General features: G+C 44.0%; 1 protein-coding gene across 2 annotated transcripts in view; it reads right to left on the bottom strand.

Annotated features, from left to right (window-relative positions):
- ptchd1 (patched domain containing 1) overlaps positions 1-24,323 on the bottom strand; it is an 88,487-nt gene that overhangs the window by 18,697 nt on the left and 45,467 nt on the right. The window lies entirely within an intron of this gene.

Below are 24,323 nucleotides of genomic sequence, written 5' to 3'. Positions count from 1 at the left end.
ACCAGATATGCTCAGGCTTTTCCTACCAAGGACCAGAGGGCGACGACGGTGGCAAAAGTGTTATGGGAGAAGTATTTCATTTATTATGGTCTTCCAAGGTGGATACATAGTGACCAGGGACGGGACTTCAGGAACAGACTCATCCATGAGTTACTGGTCATGCTTGGAGTTGAGAAGTCAAGGACCACGCCCTATCACCCACAGGGTGATCCCCAGCCAGAAAGGTTTAATCGACCTTGTTAGACATGCTCGGGACCCTGGAGATCAGCAAGAAGAGTAGGTGGAGTCAACATATTGGGCATCTGGTTCACTGTTACAACTGTACATGAAATAAAGCTACTGGGTACTCGCCATACTATCTGGTGTTTGGGCGCGAGGTGAGGTTGTCCATTGACCTTTGTTTTGGGACTGACGAGGGTGACTTACCACCGAAGATTTATCCGAAGTATGTGTCTGATATGAGGAGAGAGCTGAAAAGGGCTTATGAATTGGCTGGTGTCGTGGCTGCCAAGCAGAATCGAGGATATAAGAGGAGGTATGGTCAAAAAGTGAGGTTCTCCCAACTTCTGCCAGGAGACCGAGTCCTCATAAGGAATTTGGGGCTACCTGGAAAGCACAAGTTGGCTGACCGCTGGGCGGCCACACCCTCTGTGGTGGAGAGTCAGATGCCAAACCTACCAATTTTCCGGGTGAAACCAGAGGAGGGGAATGGACCTGTCAAAATTCTCCATTGGAACCACTGTTGCCCCGGGACGAGAGGTGCAGGTAGACCCAGAGCCCGATTTGGAGCCTACACCTAGTAAGTGGACTCTGCGAAAACGCGGGGCGACTGCAGGACCCACAGCAGGAGAGGCTGGGCCGGGCCTGCCCACGAGAGGAATACTGATTCGGAGGATGATGATCTGGATGTGCGGTACAAGCTGCCTTTCGCTAACTCCCCATTGATTGAGGAAGAGGCTCCTGGCCCTTCTCGGCAGCCTGGGTTATAGCAGGACCCTGAAGGAGAGGAAGCGGGGCCTGGACACGGGACAGAGGGCTCCGAGTTGCAGGGGGACACCAGTGATAGATCGGGAGAGGACTCGCCAAGTAGACCCAAAGTATCCCCAGTAGCGTCTGAGCCTGAAGGGTTAGGTGAGGAGGTACGGAGGTCTCAGAGAATTAGGAGACCACCAGATAGGTTGGCATATGTAGCGCCTGGGGAACAGGACGTGATCTCCTCTGTTTTGGGGAGCTATGTCACTGCCTTTTGCACCTGGATTGGGCTTTGTGTTTTGTAGGAAGGGTTGGCGAATTATCTCAACATCATGAGGACATGACTAAATTTGATGGAGGCAGAGTGTAACGCGCTGTAAGGATTCACTGCTAATGTAATGGCTTCTTTGTAATGTTTCACTGCTGAGGATAATGTAATGGCTTCTCTGTAATGTTCACTACTGAGGTAACGGTTTGTCTGTAGCAGCAATGTTTGGGTTACGGCTGGAGATAGCAGGACTGTAGTGTGCATATTAGCCAGTCGGGGATTGTTGCTCTGTCTTGTGAATCTGGAAGGATGTTTTTCGCGTGAAGGATGTCGAGGAGAGATGAAGAGGGAAAATGCGCGTGGAGGGAGCTGGTAGACCACCAGACAGAGTGGACTGGGATCTGAGGGTCCAAAGGTCGGCAATGCTCGGAGGAGACCGATGGTGGAAGAATGACAACTGAATGAGCTCCAACATGAACTTTTGACTTTTCCTTGAATTGGGCCCTTTTTTTATTTTCATTACTAACCCTATATTCAGATTAAGATTCATAAAGTTCAATCATTTAATTGCATATGGTGTACTGTCTTATATTTTGCGTTGTGGGCTTGTAACTAGGCGGTACATTACAGCGCATCCACAGAAATGTGATTTCTCAGTTTGGCGGGGCCAAAGGCTGTTGTCCCCTGGATGAACACGAGCTGGGCGAGCCTGAGGGTTACAATTGTGGGGGCTCATCTGGGATACTTGATGCAATTGCTTTAAGCCTCCCAATGCCCCGTAAGACACCACCCCCTCATTTGTTGAGATGATCAGAGAAGTAAGAGAGGAGGAAAACATGATGGAGGTGCAGGAAGCCTCCGTTAGCAGGGCACAGTCCTCGGTAGTAGCCTCTGTTGCTGAAGAAACCCCTGAAGTTACACAGGAGGGGTTTTACAGGATTTTGTGAAAGATTTTAGAGCTGAGGTATCTCAGTTGATATCAGTTGATGCTGAAGGAGCTGCTGACTAAAGCATCTGTGTGGGCCTTTGCAAACCCCCAATTGCCGTACGTACTGCATACAGATGCCAGCCAAGAGGGCTTAGCGGGTGTTTTATATCAGGATCAGGGTACAGGGTTGAGACCTGTCACTTTAGTCAGCCAGAGTCTGTCACCCTCTGAGTGAAACTACCCCATGCACAAATTGGAGTTCCTGGCATTGAAATGGGTGCGGTGGATAAGCTAAATGACTATCTATATGGTGCCAAATTTCAGGTGAGGACAGACAACAACCCATTAACTTGTACCCTGGCCTTGGTGAAATTGTATGCCACAGGCCATCATTGGCTGACAGTATTGTCTGCCTGTGATTTCAGCCTGGGGTACCGTCCGGGGAACATTGATGCCGATGCATTGTCCCAACGTGTGCATGAAGGGCTGGAAATGGACAGAGAGTGGGAAGTTCCCAGTTGGTTTTACCCGAGTAGTATGGGAGGATTGTGTTGAAGTCACTTCATGATGACTCAGGACATTTGGGGTTTGACAAGACCTCTGGATTGGTCCAAGATTGGTTCTACCGACCCTGAATGAAGCCTGAGGATGAAGAGTACTGCAAGTCATGCATTCAATGTTTTCGGAGGAAGACACTGCCTACAAGGGTCGCTCCCGTATCCCATTTGCAGAGTGTGGGGCCACTTGATCTGGTATGTATGGATTTCCTCTCCATACAGTCTGATTCCAGCAACACTGCAAATGTCTTGGTTATTACTGATCACCACACCAGATGTGCTCAAGCCTTCCCTACAAAGGGTCAGAGGGTGCTCACCATGGCCAAAGTGTTACGGGAAAAGTATTTGTTCATTATGGCCTTCCAAGATGGATACACAGCTATCAGGGAAGGGATTTTGAGAGTAGGGTCATACATGAGTTACTGGGCATGCTTGGAGTCAAGATGTCGAGGACTACGACTTATCACACTCAGGGTGATCCTCAGTCTTAGAGGTTCAACCGGACATAGCTAGAAAAGCCCCGATCACTGGAGATCAGCAAGAAGAACAGATGGAGTCAGCATATTGGGCATCTGGTCCACTGCTACAACTGTACACAGAATGAAGCCACTGGGTACTCGCCATACTAAGCGAGATTGCCTATTGACTTCTGTTTTGAGACTGGTGGGGAAGACTTGGCACAGAAGACCGATCTTAAGCATGTGTCTGACATGGGGAAGGAATTACAAAGGGCTTATGAACTAGCAGAGGTCTCTGCTACCAAGCAGAATCAAGGAAACAAGAGGCGGTACGATCAAAAGATTAGGTTCTCCCAAATGATGCCTGCAGACAGAGTTCTAATAAGGAAGCATAAGTTGGCTAACCACTGGGTGGTTAGCGTTCCATACTGGAGAGTCAGATGCCAAATGTGCCAATTTTCCAGGTGAAGCCAGAAGACAGGAATGGGCCTGTCAAAATTCTCCATCAGAACCGCCTTTTACCTCTAGGACTGGAGGTACATGTTGACCCAGAGCCTGACGTGGACCCTACACCTAGCAGGAGGACTCGGCGCTGAACTGGAAAAACAGAAACACAATTAGTGGAGTGACCTGAAGACAATTAGAGGGGATCTAACCACTGAGTTCTGTATGGACTCAGAGGATGAGGAAATGGGGGTGTGGTATACGTTGCCCTATGCAAACTCCCCAATAATTGATAAAGAGATTCCTGAACCTCCCCACACAGACTCGGATGTAGCAGGGAGGAATGAGAGTGGACAGGCAGACTTGTGGCTGGACAATGAAGGGAAACTGGGCTCCAAAGTAATTGGGGATGAAGATGAGCTCAGTCAAGTAGCAGGGGTACCTGAGTTGCCGGACTGCACAAGTAATGGACAGGGGAAGCATTCCCAAGTAGAAGGAAAGATCCCAAGGAGTGTCTGAAACTGAAGAAGCAGAGGATGGGATAAAGAGGTCTCAGGGAGTCAGGAAACCCCCAGATAGGTTGGCTTATGACACACCAAGAGAACAGAGTATTGTGTCTATACCCCTAGTGAGATATGTCACCACCATTTACAAATGGATTGGAGATCATGACAATGCAAAATTCCTTTGAAAACTGTTATTAATGGTAAATTTCAAAGTCTTGACGACATGACTATTTTTGGTGGAGGGAGAGGTAACACCCTGGTTAAGATTTTACTGCTAATGTTGTAGGGTATTTCATATAATGGCTTTCTGTAGAAGCAGAGTGTTCTGCTGGTAGTGCTTGGGTTACCATTAAAGATAATGGGCTGTGATGTTCATGCTTAAGAATATCATGTCATCCAATCAGGATGGTGGAGTTTGGAGAAGGTTCAAGAGAATGCTGGGCAGAGAGGTTTTGTGATGGACACTGATGTGGGTTGAGGTCTTTTTCAGTGGGTGATGGAGAGTGAAGAAGCTCAAGAAAACCAGCCATAGGATTTGCTCCAAAGGTGGTTTTCTCTGCGCTGGGTCCGGTGGCTGTTAGTGAGGTGCTAACGAGTCACATCTCTAGAGATGCCCAGTGAAAAGGAATTTCGGTTGTATCATCAGCAACTTTATAGATGCTGTTTGAGCTAAGCCTGGCCACACAGTATTGGGCATAGAGAGAGTAGAGCAGTGGACTAAACACACATCCCTGTGGAGCGCCAGTATCAATTGTCAATGGAGATGTTATTTCCAATCTGCACTGATTATGGTCTACTGGTTAGGAAGTCAAGGATCTAGATGCAGAGGAAGGTACAGCGGCCCAGGTTCTGTAACTTTGCAATCAGGACTGTAGGAATGATGGTGTTAAATGCTGAGCTCGTCAATAAACAGCATCCTGACATAGGTATTTGCATTGTCCAGGTGATCCAAAGCTGCGTAGAGAACCACTGAGATTGCATCTCCTGTAGACCTATTGTGGCAAATGGCTAACTGCAGTGGGTCCAGGTCCTTCCTGAGACAGGTTTTCATCCTAGTCATGACCAACCACTCAAAGCATTTCACCACCGTAGATGTGAGTGCTACTGGGCGATAGTCATAGAGGCAGCTCATGCCGCTGTTCTTGGGCACTGGTATAATTGTTGCCCTTTGGAAGCAGATGGGAACTTCTGACCATGGTAGTGAGAGATTGAAAATGTTTTTCAATACTCCAGCCTGATGGCTGGCACAAGTTTTCAGAGCCTCACCAGATACTCTGTCTGGCTCTGCTGCCTTGTGAGCGTTCACCCTCCTGAAAGACAGCCTAACATCGGCCTCGGAGACAGAGATCACAGGGTTATTGGATGTTGAAGGATCCTCATAGCTGTGGCTTTACTCTCCCTTTCAAAGCAAGCATAAAAGGCATTGATATCAACTGGTAGTGAAGCATCACTGTCATTCGTGATGTTGGTTTTCGCTCTGTACAAAGTAATGGCCTGCAAAACCTGCCAGAGCTGACGTGCATCTGATGTTGCCTCTAATCTCTCTCAGAATTGTTTAGCTGTTTCTTGGCTCTTGAAATAGTCTTTTGCAAGGCATACCTGGTTTTCTTATACAGATCTAGATCACCAGACTTAAATGCCACAGGTCTAACCCTCAGCAGACTACAAGCCTCCTGGTTCACTCTTGGCTTTTGGTTTGGGAATGTACAGTAAGTTTTTGTAGACACACAGGTTTTAATGAAGTCAGTGACAGCTGAGGCATACTCTTCCAGACTCAAAGATGAATCCCTGAATACAGTCCAGGTCACCGATTCAGAGCAATCCTGTAAGCACTCCTGTGCCTCCCTGCTCCATACCTTCTTGGTCCTCACTACTGGCGCTGCAGTCTTCAGTCTCTGCCTATACTCAGAGAGTGGAAGTACAGCTAGGTGATCAGACTTTCCGAAGTGAGAGCGTGGAATGGCACGGTGGGCATTCTTGTTGGTGGTGTAACAGTGGTCCAGTGTGTTGTCTCCTCTGGTATTACAGGTGGTTTGTTGATGATAATTATTTGGTGACTTTTTCAAACTGGCTGTTTAAAATCCCCCAAAATAATGGGGAAGACGTCAGGATGTGCTGTTTCCTGCCTGTTGATTACATCGCTCAGATCATCTGGAGACTGTTTGACACTGGCCTGAGGTGGAATATACACCTCAACCAAAATCATTGCTGAAATCTCCTGCGGCAGGTAAAATGGCCAGTACTTAATAGCGAGGTATTCCAGGCCTGGTGAGCAATATTGAGACATCACTGACACATTAGTACACCATGGGGAGTTGATCATGAGGCATACACCACCACCTCTGCTTTTGAGAGACTCAGCTGACCTATCTTGACGATGAATTGTGAACCCATCTATTCGAATTGCTGCATCCGGCACAGAATGGGTTAACCAAGATTCCATAAAACAAAGGACGCACACGTTTTTTTCACACAAACTACCCCATCCTCTGACATATCACTCTAGTTTCCAACCCTGCCAAACTAACTTAAACCCTCCCCAACAATCTTAGCAAGCCTGCCCACAAGGATACCGGTCCCCCTCAAGTTCAGGTATAACTTGTCCCTTTTGCACAGGTCATACCTTCCCCAAAAGAGATCTCAATGTTCCACAAATCTGAAAATTGCCGCCCTAATTTTTCAACCAAATCATCTTATTCTTATCCTCACTGGCATGTGGCACAGGCAACAATTCAGAGATTACTACCCTGGAGGTCCTGCTTTTCAGCTTTCTACCTAGTTCCCTATATTGTCTCTTTGGAACCTTATCCCTTTTCCTACCTGCGTTGTTGGTACCAATATGTAGCATAACTTCTGGCTGCTCACCCTTCTCCTTTACAATGCTGTGAACATAATCTGAGATATGACCCTGGCACTTGGGAGGCAACATACCACCTGGGTATTTCTGTCACATCCACAGAATCTTCCATCTGTTCCCATAGCTGCTGAATCCCTTACCCCCTTCCTGATAGTCACCCAGGTACCTGCTTTCTTTAACTTAGGGGTGACTACTCCCTGTAGCTTTTTATCGATCACCTCTTCATTCTTCTGAATCAGCTGAAGGCCATATAGTTCCATCTCCAGTTCCCTAACATTTCTAAGGAGATACAACAGATGCACTCTCACTAATGTAGCAATCAGGGAGATCTAGATCGATGGACACAACTCTATCTAGGCACCAATAGACAAAGAAAGAGAAACATGACAGAACCTCAACTTTGCCTCTGCCTCCCCTCGCTGAAATTTCTTGAGCCAAAGCCTCAAGCTTCCTACTCTAACACTGGCCACTCACACAATGGCCGCTCGCTTAAACCACATTTCTAGTCATTGGCCCCTGCTAAGTACATATAAACCCAAAAGATCTCAATCTCCATGGTAAGTCACAACAGGCCCCACTCGCTTTCTTAGATCTGGTGCTAAACTGTGTGGCGCATGTCCAAGTGGTTAAGGCGTTGGTCTAATGACCTGAAGGTCACCAGTTCGAGCCTCAGCTGAGGCAGCGTGTTGTGTCCTTAAGCAAGGCACTTAACCACACATTGCTCTGTGACGACACTGGTGCCAAGCTGTATCGGCCCTAGTGCCCTTCCCTTGGACAACATTGGTAGCGTGGAGAGGGGAGACTTGCAGCATGGGCAGCTGCCGGTCTTCCATACAATCTTGCCCAGGCCTCAGTCAACATCAAAAATCGATGGACAGCCGAAGAAGAGAAGAAGAAGAAACTCCAGAAGCAATGGCTTCCCTATTTCAAGCTCCGCAGAAAGACATATAAGAATGACATGTCACCCAAGGGCACAGTTAGGTTGAGAATCGATGATAAACAGCAGAGTCACAATGATGCAGTCATAGTTATAACTTAGGAAACATCACCACTGACCTGTTCTCAAGTGGTTCAAATCTGCTTTAAAGTGGTTTGAATGCACAACATATTAGAGGAAGGTTAAGCTATTGAACTTCACAATTGCATCCTGGTTAATCATAGTTAACCAAAATAAGTTAGCCTTCTTTCCTAAAGTATTGACCACCTATCAGAAGTCTATGAAATTTGAGCCAAATTCATAGGGGAAAGGACTGTTTTCTTGATTGTTAGCTAATTGTACTGAGGATAAGATTAGTTTTTGTCAGGCATCTAAACATGTAAGCTGTAGAAGATTGAAAAAAAGATCAAGAAGATGAAACCTGTTACTAATCGGTATACAACTCCACATATTATAACATCAGGGCATGAAAAAAAGGAACAGACACCCAGACAGAGGTATTGCAGATGAAAATCACAAAAGTCTAATTTTTAAACAATGGTTCCTAGACATTGATTTCCTGCAAGCTGAAACTATTTCTCTCAATTAACACCTTAATATCTCAATTTTAACCCTTGGAGTTTAGGAATAATTTTCTTATATCTACACAGGACTCTAAGGTATGATGGGTTAAAGTTACTTGCAGCATTCCACTTGCGGCTAACCAAGGCTAACGATGGTAGCATATCCTCACTCTATTGTTTCGTGGTTTTGTGATCCTTGATATAACATACACCAAATCATTGGACCTTTGTATTATATTCATGACCCAGGCATTTGGCTTCCTAAAACTCCCTGGACCTCCGGAGCTTCTAGTTTTGCACCATTTGGAAAATACTTCTATTTTGGACCAGATTAGATGGTCCGTCATTAGCCAACACTGAAACCTATTTGCCACATTTTCTCCCATTTATTTAATCTAAATAAATGATTGCTTCCATCAACACTGCTAATCTCAGTCTAACTCGTCGTGGACCTCGCACCTTATTTGTCTACCTCCACTGCACTTCCTTTGTAACAAAAAACAGCTTTATTCTTTCTTTTGTATGAAAATATTTTCACTATATCTTGGTACATGCAACAATTTTAATTGATTAACAATTACTGTCTGTGAAGAGAATGCTAGTGTTTTTGTTCAAATCTAATTATAGGAGCACACTTACTGAAGAAGCTCTAATGCATAGCTCTCGAAACAAGCCAATAAAAGATTGTTATCTTTGTTAGTGCAGCAACAAAAGTCTCACTGAGAGTGAAGTGCATTTATTTACCTTTCCTTGATCTTTTATGAAAATACATCAAAGTTTATAACTTCATATTCACACTTCCTAAGTTATGTGAGGTACAATAACAACACTATTTAGAAATGGTTATTTTTCAATTGTCTTTTTAAAGATCAATATCAATAATTTTGAACAGGTTTTCTAAAGTGCTTCATCTATTTCAGTCTGTCTCGGTTATACATTTATCAGAATCAGAATCAGGTTTATTAGGTATGTGACGTGAAATTTGTTAACTTAGCAGTAGCAGTTCAATGCAATACATAATCAAGCAGAGAGAGAAAAAAATAATAATAAATAAAATAAAACATAATAAATAAACAGGTAAATCAATTACACATATTGAATAGATTATTTTAAAATGTGCAAAAACAGAAATACTGTATATTTAAAAAAGTGAGGTAGTGTCCAAAGCTTCAAAGTCCATTTAGGAATCGGATGCTGCCTGACCTGCTGAGTTCCTCCAGCATTTTGTTTGCTAAACAGCAATATTAATATCTTAAGCACCAGCAGATAAAGATGAAAAGTGACCACTACAGGATGAGAATGTGTCTGTGAATTGGGGAGTATGAGGGGGTTTGGGGGGGCAGGGCATTTAGACAGGGTGTTACATGTGTGCTGGATGGCAGTGGGGAGTTAAAAAGGCTAACAGCCTGGGGGAAGATGCTGTTTCCCAGCCTGGTTCACTTGTTAGATGTCCCGTACAGTGGATATGAACGATGGCGTCAGTTCAAACTCTGCTTCGGATTAGAGTAGTGTTCACAGCCTCGGGAGGCTGGTCCAGTAGGTCAGTGTATTTGCAGCCTCATAGCATATTGAGTTGGATAAATCCCTAGGATCATGATCGAGTACAGGCCTGGACTTTGTAGAAGAGTAGAGTAAAAATAATCGGAAGCCCTGGCGGAGGCATTTGCTTCATCATTAGTGATTAGTGGTGACTGGAAGGAAAGGAGGGACTGTTGGGAAGGAAGTGGAGGGCAGGAGAGAGCCTGAACAGGGAAATGGATCGGAATGTGTCAGGGAGAGGAGGGGTGGAAGGATGGTGAGGAATGGATGGAAATGGGGAGAGTGAACAGAGAAGTGGGGAGAAGGAGAGCTGATTGGTTGGAAAAGCAGACTGGAAGGGATAATGGGGTATGAGAGGATGCCGTAGAGGGGGAAAAGGTGGGCGGAGATGAAGTGATGCTGAAGATTCACAGCTCCACAGCTGGTGGGATCATTGATGACAGGAATAAGTGGGGGTTCAGGGGATAACTGGGCTGGTCAGATGGGTGGAGTTGGGATGGGATGACTACTGGTCATCGTTTGGGGATCGGATTAGATATCCGACAAATCATAGCCCTTATGGAGGGTGGGAATACACTGGACGCCTGTTGAATATGAGACGTTGTGTAGAGATTGGGCAGGGCTATGATGCATCAGGTTTTTGGGTGGTGTTTGAAGTGTTTGAGCATCAGAGGGTGTTGGGGGTCTTGGGCATCAGAGAATGGTGGTGGTTTGATGGGTCTTTGTGAGAATGTTGTATCAACTTAAACAGAGGAAAATTGTACTTTGTGAACTTTGGTTATTTTTTATTTTCCATCTCTTGAACTGTATAAAGTCAATGAGATGTTGCAGCCCAGAAATGGGCCTTTCAGCTCATTGAGTCCACACCAACCATCAACCACACATTTACACAAGCCTTATATTAATCTCATCTTTATTTTATTCTCCCTCCCCACCCCACTGATTCATTAGGGACACTCACAGCAGCCAACTGCAATACTTTGGGACGTGTTTGGAAACTAGAGCACCCAGAGGCAACTCATGTGGTCGCAGGGAGAATGGATGTAAACTTCACAGACAACGCCAGAAGGCAGTATACATTGTGCGACCCTGGCACTGTGAGGCAGCATTACTGTGTCATTAATCTGTAGAGCTCATAGCAATTTCTTATCCTGCATAGTGGCCTGATTCCTTCTCTCTCTTCTCCCCACCTCCAAGATGAAAGCCCGCAGGCTCAAGGACAGCTTCTGACCCATTGTTATAAGACTGGAATTTACCACTTACCAGTTGGATCGAAGTAAGCTACAGAGAGTTGTAAACTTGATGGGCACTAAATTCCATAGTATTCAGGACATTTCAAGGAGCGATGCCTCTCAAAGGCAGCATCCATCATCAAGGACCCCAACCCCTCCCATCACCCAAGTCATGCCTTGTTCTCATTGCTACCATCAGGAAGGAAGTACGGGAGCCTGAAGGCACATGCCCAATCATTCAGGAACAGCTCCTTCCCCTCAGCCAGCCGATTTCTGAATGGTCACTGAACCCATGAATACCATCTCATTACTTTTTTATCTCTCCTTTTGCACTACTTATTTAATTTAGATGCTGATTCTGATCTTAACAGGGGAATCACAGTGTTGTAGCTGCTGCCTCACGGCTCCTGTAGCTTGGGTCCAACCCCAATCTCTGATGCTGTCTCTGTGGAGTTTGCACGTTCTCACTGTGACTGCATGGGTTTCCTCTGGGTGCTCTCGTTTCCTCCCACATTTGAAGATGTGCAGGTTGGTATGTCAATTGACCACTGTAGACTGCCTGTAGTGTGTAAATAAGTCTGAAGCCTGGTTTATACTCCTGCGTCAATGCATCGCCGTAAGTTCTGTGTCGTCGCAAACCCTACGCAGAGCCGACGCGGAACCCTAAGCAAGAGCCTGCGTTGTTGCAACGTGCACCTGTCCTAAAATGTAACCGCGCGTCGCGGCAACGCAGAATGCAACAGCTCTGATTGGTCCGCTTGGTAGTATCGCATGTCATCCTACGCTGCAATAGCTTCCCATTGGGCGACTGAAGGGCAGGGAAGGAACTTTGGCTGCAATGCTTTCCATAAAGCTTTACAGACCTCTGAAATTATGGAGGACATATTTCACTTTTATGAAAAAAGACGCTCACGTCTTGTTTACCCCGAGAAAGACTACCATGACCATGAAGCCTTGCGTGGGCAGGTGAGTGCGCATGCGTGAAGTGCACAATATTGCAGAGCGGTGCAGACACACCAACACACAAGTATAACAACAGGAATTCTGCAGATGCTGGAAATTCAAGCAACACACATAAAAGTTACTGGTGAACTTCATCAGGACTAACTGAAGGGTCTCGGCCTGAAACGTCGACTGTACCTCTTCCTAGAGATGCTGCCTGGCCTGCTGCGTTCACCAGCAACTTTTATGAACGCATAAGTATAAATGCTCACAACGCGCTTAAGTCACTTGCGTAGGTTACGGCGTCCAGTTCACACAGAAGTATAAACCAGGCTTTAGAATCTGATGGAAGCTGCCTGCAATGGGGGGGCCGTAGCTATAAGGAAATATTGAATAGGCCAAGTTATTCTCACTGGGACATGGGTGACTGATGGGTGATATTAGAGAGTTTTATAAAATTATGAGAGGTATGGATTGTGTAGATAATTAGAGACTTACCATGGCAGAGCGGTCTAGAGAGCACAGGTTTAAGGTGAGAGGAGGAAATTTTAAAGGCGATTTTAGGAATGACTTTTTCACACAGATGGTGGTGGTTATTTGGAACAAGCAGCCAAAGGAAATTGTAAGGATAATTTATAAGGCATTTTGACATATATTTAAATTGGAAAGCCAAAAAGGCTTCATGCAGGCATATGGGGTTAGTGTAGATAGACATCATGGTTGGCGTGGATGAGATGGGAAGAAACAGCCCATTGATTCCGTAATTCTGTGAAAGGTGGGGAGAACAATAAAAAAGGCATTAGTGTAGAGGAATGTTCAGATTGTCAGCCTGGGCTTAATGGAACTGATCCTGTTCTGTATAATTCCAAGACTCTCTCTTTGAGATGAGGAAGGAAACGCACGTGATCACAGAGAGAACGTGCAAGCTCCACAAAAACAGCACCAGCGCTTGGGATGGGTCCCTGGCCACTGGGGCTGTGGAAAGAGCAGCGCCACTGACATGCATATCTCTCGAAAGAAGGACTTTCAAATGTCCACAAAAATAACACACATTACAATTCACCTGTCCATTACTTTAGCACTCCTTTCAAAAACTGTGTATGGCCTTGACAGCTCTCACCGAGTACTTGCCATTGTTTTCAGAATAATTTTTAAGGTGTTTGTACACTCAGTCTATAATCTTGAATTAACTAGATTACAAAACACCATACTGAAAGTTCACAAATCATGAATAAATAAAAGGAAATAAAGACAAATAATGCTAGAAATATCAGCAGAAAAGAAAAAGAGCCAAAGTTTCAGAGTGAAAACCTTTCATCCTTCAGAGATCTCAATGCACCACAAAAACTTGGCCTCAAACCACATATAGCTCAAATCAATGCAGTTAAACTCCCCTAAAATAAAGAACTCAAGCCCTATGCATAAACTCAGACACTGTAAACAAGAAATATAAATCCCAAAGAGAAAAACAAGCTTCAACAGAGTGCGATCACAAACCCCAACAAATAAAATATACAAACTTTTAGATAAGGAACACAGGTTCAAATCAAATCTCAATCATATTCAATCACCACCCCCCCCCATGAATTTATTTACTAAGGGTTTCTATGGAAACATGCTCGTTCCATTCTGTTGGCTGGAGGGCAACAATGAACATCTATAGCAAGCTGTGCACAGCTGTTGGTGAAGTACGTACCCCAGCCAGGCTCTGCACACCAGATTCTGAATGCATCCATATGGACAGTAAGTGTGTTCAGGGGCAATTGGATGAACCAGGCCTTTCAGATTCCAGTAGGTTTCAATGAGATCCCCCCCTCATCCTCCTGAACTGCATTGAGCACAGGCCCAGAGCCATCAAATGTTCCTCATACATTAACCCTTTCAACTGTGGGATCATTGTTGTGACTCTCCTCTGGAACCTCTCCACAGCCAGTACATCCTTCCTTAGATATGGGGCCCAAAATTATTCAGTTACCACCCAGGTCTCAGCACGTTTGAGGTACCAGTAACATTATACTGTTTACCCTTCAACTTGTATCGGATATGCACCTTATTATTTGTTAATTTAGTTATAGTAATATTACTTTATGGTTTATATATGTGAGTTATATATACTGTACTGTGCATCTTCATCTGGAGGGATGTTGTTTTGTTTGACAGTATACATGTGTACAGTTGAATGACAGTAAACTGTACTGGAACTTGAATACTAAATTCCCTTCTTTACTGCTCGCTCAATCTGCATTTAGGGAATCCTGGCCTAGGACTCTCAACACTCTTTGCACTTTTAATTTCTGAGATCTCTCCCTACTTAGAAAATACCTACACCTTTATTCTTCCTAACAAAGCAGATAATCCCACATTTCCCTACTTTGTATTACATCTGCCATTTGTTTGCCCTGTCCAAGCCCTTTTGCAGATTCTTTGCCCCCACACCACTATCTGCTCCTGTACCAATCTCTGTCTGCAAACTTTGCCTCAAGTTTAAAGTGGAACCATATAAATTTGTAAAAGATTGGAGATTGAGAGTTATGGGGATGATTGACCACAGTCATATTGAATGGTGGGGCAGGCTTGAGGGACTGTAGGGCCCACTCCAGCTCCTACTTTCTTGTGTACTATTCTCAAACTTAGATATGTTACACTTAATCCTCTCAACCAAATTATTAATATAGATTGTAAATATCTGGGTTGCTAGCACTGAACCCTGCAGCACTCCATTCATCACCTCTTCCCACTCTATCCATCTATCCATACCCTCCGTTTTCTATCTGCTAATCAATTCTCAATCCAAACCAGTGTATTACCACCAATACTGTAATTCTGTTTAATAATCTGCTTAGCACCTTATCAAAGGGCTTCTGAAAATCAAAATGCATGGCTACAAAAGGTATACACATCCTTTCTACACTTTTCAACTTCAAAAAATTCCAACAGATTTCTCAACTTGATTTTCCATGCTGACTCCAACCAATCCTATCATTATTTTCTGTACCTTGCATTCAAAATCGATTCCAACATTTTCCCTACGACTCATATCAGGCTAACCGAGCAATAGTTCTGTATTTTTGTGTAAGTATCCTTGCTTAAGTATGGTTACATTTGACACTTTACAGTCCGGGAGTCCTTTATCGAAATGATGTTTTAAAGGAAATACTGGAGGACAAGACATGTCCTGATGAAGGGTCTCGGCTTGAAACATCGACTGTTTACACTTTGTCATAAATGCTGCCTGATCTGCTGAGCTCCTCCAGCATTTTGTGTGTGTTACTCTGGATTTACAGCGTCTGCAGATTCTCTTGTTATTCTGATTGGATGGAGATTTTCATTGTCTATAGGGATTGATCAGTGAACTAGAGCTATCCAATGGGAATCATAGTGTCACGAGGATGGAAACAATCCTTTTGGCACAACTTGTCCATACTGAGCAAGATGTCCATCTGAATTAGTTCCATCTGCATGTGTTTGGCCCATATGTCTCTGAACCTTCCTATATATATGTACCTGTACAAATTCCTTTTAAACATTTCAATAATGTTATTATGATACCTGTCACTGCCACCCCCTCTAACAACTCATTCCCACCTCACTGTGTAAAAACATTGCCCCACAGATTCCTATTAAATCTTTCTCTCTCACCTTAAACCTCTGGCCTCTAGTTTTTAACTCCCATAACCTGGGTAAAGTACTGTGATCATTACCATCTCTGGGCCCCACATGATTTTATAAACCTCTATAGAGCTACCCCTCAATCTGCTTTGCTCCAGGGAAAACAGTTCTCACTTGTCCAGTCTCATCTTATAATCAGGCCCTCCGGTCAGGGTTGTATAGAAGGCATACTTGACTTTATCAGTCAAGGCACTGAGTCTAAGACTTGGGACCTCATGTTACAATTGTACAAGGTCCTGGTGGAACCACACCTGGACTATTCTGTGCAGTTCTGGTCACTGTACTATAGGAAAGATGTGATTAAGCTAGGCAGGGTACAAAAAAGATTCAAAAGGATGTTGCTGGGACTGGGGAGAAATATGTGCTTGTACCCCTAGGTCTTTCTGTTCTACAAAAGTCCCAGGACCCTTCCATTCACTATGTAAGTCCTGCCCTGGTTAAACTTCACAAAATCTATCATTTTCCAGTTGTCTGACTGAAATTGCACCTGCCATTCCTTTGCCCACTTTCCAGATTGAACTAGAGGTTGTAACCTTAGATCTCCTTCACTGCCACTACACCATCAATTTCCTGTGCCATAAATTGCCATTATATATTCATTTATTGGGATCTCTCAGGTTCGAGTCTCTTGAACCATTATATTCCCAAAGTACAAGTTCCTCATTCAGGATAAATATCGGGCAACTCACAACAAGGATTGTGGGAAGGCTAGATAGCAAGGATTTTTATCTCATTCATTTAAAATTATTGACATCAGTAACCAGACCAACACTTATTTGTCTTTGGAGGTATTTTAACTGGTCACATTCTTGGACCAGCAGATCCTGTGAAAGTAGGGTAGGGAGTTCCAGTGTTTAGACTTTATAATGATGAAGGAACAGAACATAATTTAAACTGGGTGGCATGTAATTTGGAAAGGCCTTTCCTGGAGGTTAGGTCCGTACCATCTGCTGCCCTTCTCCTTTTAAATAACAGAACATGCTGCTTTGGGAGAAATTGATGGAGTTTTAACAAGAAACTGAAAAGCATTTCATAGGCGTCATGTAGAGAGTATTCCATCAGGCAAGTCCCTTACATTTGGAGAAAAGTCTTTGTTCTGCCTGAGGTTGAACTGATTTCACATGTAGCTCTGCTATTAGCTTTCTGTAATAAAACTTATTACAGAAATGCTAACATTTCAAGCGAACCAGAATATAAGAGCAAGGATATCATTCTGAAGCATTGGTCAGTCCACATTTTGGGCCCCATATCTGAGGAAGGATGTGCTGACATTGGAGAGAGTCCAGAGGAGGTTCATGAGAATGGTGCCAGGAATGAAAGGATTAACATATGAAGAGGGTTTAATGGCTCTGGGCATGTTTTTGCTGGAGTTTAGAAGAATGGTGGGGTACCTCACTGAAACCTACCGAATTTTGAAAAGCCTACACAGAATGGATGTGAAGAGGGTATTTCCAATATTAGAAGAGTCTAGGACCAGAGGGCATAGCCTCAGAATACAAGGATGGCCCTTTAGAACAAAGATGAAGAGGAATTTCTTTATCCAGAGGGTGGTGAATCTGTGGAATTGATTGCCACAGACAGCTGTGGTGGCCAGGTCATTAGCTATATTTAAAGTGGAGGTCGATAGGTTCTTGTACTAATCCAAACTACTCTTAAATGTTGAAATCGAATCCACATCCACTACTTCTGCTGGCAGTTCATCCCACACTCTCACGAGGTTGTCCTTAAATATTTCACCTTTCACCTTTAAGTCATGACTTCTGGTTATGGTCTTGCCCAAACTTCAGTGGGAAAAGCCTACAATGCTTTGATGTACTGTACATGTGACAAAAAAGCTCAACTTAAAATCTTTCATCTATACCCCTTGTAATTTTCTATACATCTATCAGATCTCCCTCATTCTTCCTCACTCTGGGGGAAAGAGTCCTAACCTATTCAATATTTCCCTATAATTCAGGTCCTCAAAGTCCTGGCAACATTCTTGTAATTTTTCTCTGTACTCTTGCAATCTTATTGACATCTTTCTTGTAGGTAGGTAAATAGAGTGCACACAGTACTCCAAATTAGGCCTCACTAACATCAACATAACACCCAACTCCTGTACTCAGTGCTCTGATTTATGAAGGCCAATATGCCGAAAGCTGTTTTTACAACCCTATCTATCTGTATCATTACTTTCGATGGATTATGGACCTGAACTCCCTGATTCCTTTGATCTACTGCACTCCTCAGTGCCCTACCGTTCACTGTGTATGTCCTGTCCTGGTTGGTCCTCCCAGAATGCAACACCTCTCACATATCTCCATTAATTCAATCTGACATTTTTCAGCCCATTTTTCTAGTTGGTCCATATCCCACTGCAAGATTTGATAGCAATCCTCACAGTCCACTACAACCCCAAGCTTGGTGTCATTTACAAATTTGCTGATCCAGTTTACCACATTATCATCCAGGTCATTAATATAGATGACCAGCAACAACGGACCCAGCACTGATCTCTACATCACACCACTTGCTACAGACCTCCAGCCAGACAGGCAACCATCTGCTTCACTTTCTGGCCTCTCCCACAAAGTCAACATTTCAAACCAAGTTTCTGGTTGTCAAGTGGCTGAACTTTCTCGACTAGCATCCCATGTGAGACTTTGTCAAAGACCTTGCTAAAATTCATTTAGACAAAGTCCATTACCTGTCCTTCATCAATTTTCCTGGTAAGCTCCTCAAAAAACTCTAAGACTTTTTAGACACGAGCTTTCATGCACAAAGCTATGTAAAGTCTCCCGAGATGAGCTGTCTGTTCAAATATGTATACATCCTTTCCCACTAGAATACCTTCCAATATCCACTGCATTTCTCAGGAGTGAAAATGTCTATACATCAAATAAAGAAGGTAATGCCGGAAGGAGCAGTGGGACAAGCAGCATCTAGAGAGAACTTCATTCCAGGACCTCGCATTAGAATCCTTCACTCAGACAGATGAATATGCACATATTCTAAGTACATTCATACTCCGCCTTCCCCCCACCCCTACATAGAGTAACAAATATTACATTCTCATAACTCTGTCTTACCCACTCAACCCTACTCCCTATCTCCTTCTTTTTCCCTTCCCCTCAGCCCTCACGCCCCACCCAACCTCCTTCCTCAATTTCCTTGCCTTTCTCCCCTTCCCTCCCTGCTCACTCCCTCCCTCCCTCCTCAGCCCCTTTACTCTCTACTCACTCCCCCGTCACAGTTCCATCTCTCTTTCACCTCCCTTTCTCCCGCCAGCCCCCACCCCATCCTCTCTCCGCCTCAGCACTGACTGGCATGGGGATGGAAATTCATGCCTCAGTTTGAGCTGGTGTATTTCATTTACTCTGGGGGCAGACACCGGGGCTTGTTTTGGAGATGGGGTTCAGCTTCACTAACTGATGGTATAGAAGTTTCAGGTTCATCTCAGTAACCACCAGGGATGAATACAGGTAGCCACTGTCTCATTCATCATCACTATCAATGTTGCTCCCCCATCTCAGAGATGTCGTTCCTACATTACCCTCTCAACTCCTTTAAAAACAGTAATCAAAGAGTTTCCTTACTTTTCTTCCACCCTCCCGCCTGTACTTCTTTGTGCAGCTAAGTGTTGTCCATTTATCAATGAATGTAATTGGCAACTTCTTTGTGAGCATACTCAAAATACATGGTTAACGAATCTGTAGCGGTGGCCTGAGGAAGTTACAAATGTTTAGGGTCATTGTGCAAAACCCTTTATAGCGAAGTCACTCTTACTATACCCAAACGCCCCTTGGAAAGTTACCCAGTACCCGTGGTTGTAAAAAGCCACAGGCCACCCATTTCACACCGCTGAATATACTTGTCAACTTTCTGAACAGCTTAACTCCAGTACATTAGCTAACATTTAGAAATATTAAGATGACTAACTACAATTATCATTCATTCAAGAACATAGACTTTCAAAATAATAAATTTGTTTGGGCAAGTCTCGAATTGAGAGTTCATTCAAAGGCATTTTGCAACTTAAGACTTGTACTAAGTCATCACCGTCTTTTTTTGGGGCGGGCACAAAAAATGTTTATGAGAAATTTGGATGGGTACATGGATGGCAGGGTTATGGAGGCTATGGCCTGGGTGCAGTCAGTGGGACTAGACAATTTAAATGTTTCAGCACAAACCAGCTGGGCTGTAGACCCTGTTTCTGTGCTGTGCATTTCTATAATTCTATGACTCTACAATTGAGGGGTTGTTCTGTGCTACACACAGTTGTGCCAACAACAGAAACTAGTTATTTGCTTTTAATAATGCTGTGTTTTGACAGGTAAAATCTCCTACCATCAGGGAAAGTCACCTGCTATTCTTTCAAGAGTGCCAATATATATTTTTTACTTTACATGATATAAATATCCCATCTGAAAGACGTGACCTGCAATTGTGCTGTGCTGCCTCAGCAATGGCTGGAGTGATGCCAACCATTAGAAACCTATGTTTGGGAGTGTGGCTTGACTGTGCTCTTCCAACTCAGAGCAGAGTGCAGCAAATTCAATAAGTTATACAGATAAAAGTGCACAGGAACCATTCATACTCCAGGTTCTACTAAACAGAAAATACAAATTACATGCATAGAAATACAACAAGCAAACAAACAGCTACACTAGATACACTCTAGGTGACCATGGCTGACCTGATCTTAGAGCCACAACATGGAAATAGGCCCTTCTGTTCTTGTCCATAGCAACCATGGTGCCCACCAAGCCTGTCTCACTTCCCTGTGTTTGGCTCTTATCTCTCTGAAACCTTCCTCTCCAGGTGGTTTTGAAATGTTATCAGAATCAGAATCAGGTTTATTATCACCGGCAGCTGGAGTGAAATTTGTTAACTGAGCAGCAGTGGTTCAATGCAATACGTAATATAGCAGAGAGAGAAAAAATAATAATAATAAATAAAATAAAACATAATAATAAATAAACAAGTAAATCAATTATGTATATTGAATAGATTATTTTAAAATGTGCACAAACAGAAATACTGTATATAAAAAAAGTGAGTAGTGTCCAAAGCTTCAAAGTCCATTTAGGAATCGAATGGCAGAGGGGAAGAAGCTGTTCCTGAATCGCTGAGTGTGTGCCTTCAGGCTTCTGTATCTCCTACCTGATGGTAACAGTGAGAAAAAGGCATGCCCTGGGTGCTGGAGGTCCTTAATAATGGACGCTGCCTTTCTGAGACACTGCTCCCTGAAGATGCCCTGGGTTCTTTGTAGGTTAGTACTCAAGATGGAGCTGACTAGATTTACAACCTTCTGCAGCTTCTTTCGGTCCTGTGCAGTAGCCCCTCATACCAGACAATGATGCAGCCTGTCAGAATGCTCTCCACGGTATAACTACAGAAGGTTTTGAGTGCATTTTTTGACATGCCAAATACTCAATACCCTCTGGATGAAGAAGTTGCCCCTCAGGTCCCTGTTAAAACTTTCACCTCTCACTTTGACCTTATGGCCTCTCATTTTTAGTTTCCCTACTCTAGGCAAGAGACTATATGTGTTCATCCTAGCTATACCGCTCATGATTTTGTACACCTCTACGAGGTCACTCTCAATCTCTTATGTTCCAAGAAATAATGTCTCAGCCTGCTCAACCTCTCCCTATAACACAGGCTCTCAAGTTCTGGCAGCATCCTCATAAGCCTACATGAATCTTGACCTCAGCTCCATTTTCCTGTTTGTGGAACTTTCCAGCAGTAAATTCAAATCCCATCAGCACATTTTCCTGTTATCCATCTAATAATAAATAATGATTGCCATGGTTGGAAGTTCCCACCTGTTCAAAATGGTAAGACTTATACCAGTGCCCAAGAAGAGCAGTGTGAGCTGTCTTCATGACTATCGTCCATTAGCACTCACATCTATGGTGCTGAAATGCTTTGAGATGTTGGTCATGGTTAGAATCAACTCCTGTCTCAGCAAGGACCTGGACCCACTGCAGTTTGCTCATCACCACAACAGGTCTATAGCAGATGCAATCTCACTGGCTCTTCACACCGCCTAGATCACCTGAACAATACAAGCACTTATGTCAGGATGCAGATCATTGACTATAGTTCAGAACTTAACACCATCATTCCTACAGTACTAGTCGATAAGCTACAGAATTTGGACCTCTGTATCTCCCTCTGCAATTGGATCCTCAATTTCCTAACCAGAAGACCACAATCTGTGCAAATTGGTATCAATAACTCCTCCTCACTGATGATCAATAGTGGTGCACCTCTGTGTGCTGAGCCCACTGCTCTACTCTCTCTGCACCCGTGACTGTGTGGCTAGACACATCTCCCACTGCTCTGCTCTCTCTGCACCCATGACTGTGTGGCTAGACACAGCTCCCACTGCTCTGCTCTCTCTGCACCCATGACTGTGTGGCTAGACACAGCTCCCACTGCTCTGCTCTCTCTGCACCTATGACTGTGTGGCTAGACACAGCTCCCACTGCTCTGCTCTCTCTGCACCCATGACTGTGTGGCTAGACACAGCTCCCACTGCCCTACTCTCTCTGCACCCATGACTGTGTGGCTAGACACAGCTCTCACTGCTCTGCTCTCTCTACACCCATGACTGTGTGGCTAGACACAGCTCCCACTGCTCTACTCTCTCTGCACCCATGACTGGCTAGACACAGCTCCCACTGCTCTGCTCTCTCTGCACCCGTGACTGTGTGGCTAGACACAGCTCCCACTGCTCTGCTCTCTCTGCACCCGTGACTGTGTGGCTAGACACAGCTCCCACTGCTCTGCTCTCTCTGCACCCATGACTGTGTGGCTAGACACAGCTCTCACTGCTCTGCTGTCTCTACACCCATGACTGTGTGGCTAGACACAGCTCCCACTGCTCTACTCTCTCTGCACCCATGACTGGCTAGACACAGCTCCCACTGCTCTGCTCTCTCTGCACCCGTGACTGTGTGGCTAGACACAGCTCCCACTGCTCTGCTCTCTCTGCACCCATGACTGTGTGGCTAGACACAGCTCCCACTGCTCTGCTCTCTCTACACCCTGACTGTGTGGCTAGACACAGCTCGAATGCCATCTATAAATTTGCTGATGATACAACCATTGTCGGCAGAATCTCAGATGCAGATGAGCGGGCGTACAAGAGAGGGATATACCAGCTAGTTGAGTGGTGTCGCAGCAAATCAGTAAAATCAAAGAGCTGATTGTGAAATTCAGAAAGAGTAGGAGAAGGGAATATGAAGCAATCCTCACAGAGGGATCAGAAGTGGTGAGAGTGAGCAGCTTCAAGCTCCTATGTATCAATATCTCTGAGGATCTAACCTGATCCCAACATATTGATGCAGCTATCAAGAAGGCAAAACAACAGCTATATTTTATTAGGAGTTTGAGGAGATTTGGTTTTCCACCTAAGACACTCAAAAACTTCTACAGACATACCATGGAGATGATTCTGACAGGCTGCATCACTGTCTGGTAAGAGGGGGAGGGCTACTACACAGAATCAAAATAAACTACAGAAAGTTGTAAAATTAGTCAGTTCCATCTTGGGTACTAGCCCCCATAATGTCCAAGACATCTTCAAGGAGTGGTGTTTCAGAAAGGTGGTGGCAATCATTAAGGACCCCATCACCCAGGACATGCCCACTTCTCATTGTTACCATCAGGGAGGAGGTACAGAAGCCCGAAGGCACACACTCAGTGATCCAGGAACAGCTTCTTCCCCTCTGCCATACAATTCCCAAATGGACATTGAAGCCATAAACACTACCTCACTTTTATTTTTTCTGTTTCTGTACTATTTTTAATTTAACTATTTAATATACACACACACACATATATATACTTACTGTATACTTATTTATATATACTGTATGCTGATTTACTTATTTATTTTATTTTCTATATTATCATGTATTGCATTGTACTGGTGTCACAAGGATAATAAATTTCACATCATATGCCAGTGATATTAAACCTGATTATGATTCTGATGATGTTGAATGTTGACAGAATTCCTGCTTCGACCATTAAATGTAGAACAAATTCCACTCTATCAAAGTTCTCCTGTCCACTATTTCTGTGGTTTGCATCTGCAATCCAGGTTTCTCTGCCACTAAAAACTTCCTGCCTTTTCATTTCCAATTATGTTTTAATGCCTTTAATCTGCCTTGATCCAACAAGGAGATAATGGCTTTTCATCTCTTTCTTTGTATTTGTGTCCCCAAATGTTAGACAGTCTCTCAAGAACTGTAGGTTCTTTAAGAGTTGAAATCATTTCACTCAGGCCCATTGGCCCAGCAAGTCTGCAGCAATTATGTGCCTGCACTTTACTTTCTCTGTAACATGATATTTTTTGCATCCAGTTTTCCTTTGTATTTCTTTGATGTACTTAGTACGGAATCAATTTACAGCAGCCAATTAATCCACCAACCTGCATGTCTTTGGGATGTGGGA

Source organism: Mobula birostris, chromosome 6, assembly GCF_030028105.1.
Source record: "Mobula birostris isolate sMobBir1 chromosome 6, sMobBir1.hap1, whole genome shotgun sequence".
Lineage (NCBI taxonomy): Eukaryota > Metazoa > Chordata > Chondrichthyes > Myliobatiformes > Myliobatidae > Mobula > Mobula birostris.
This window is presented reverse-complemented; position numbering and strand designations above follow the sequence as displayed.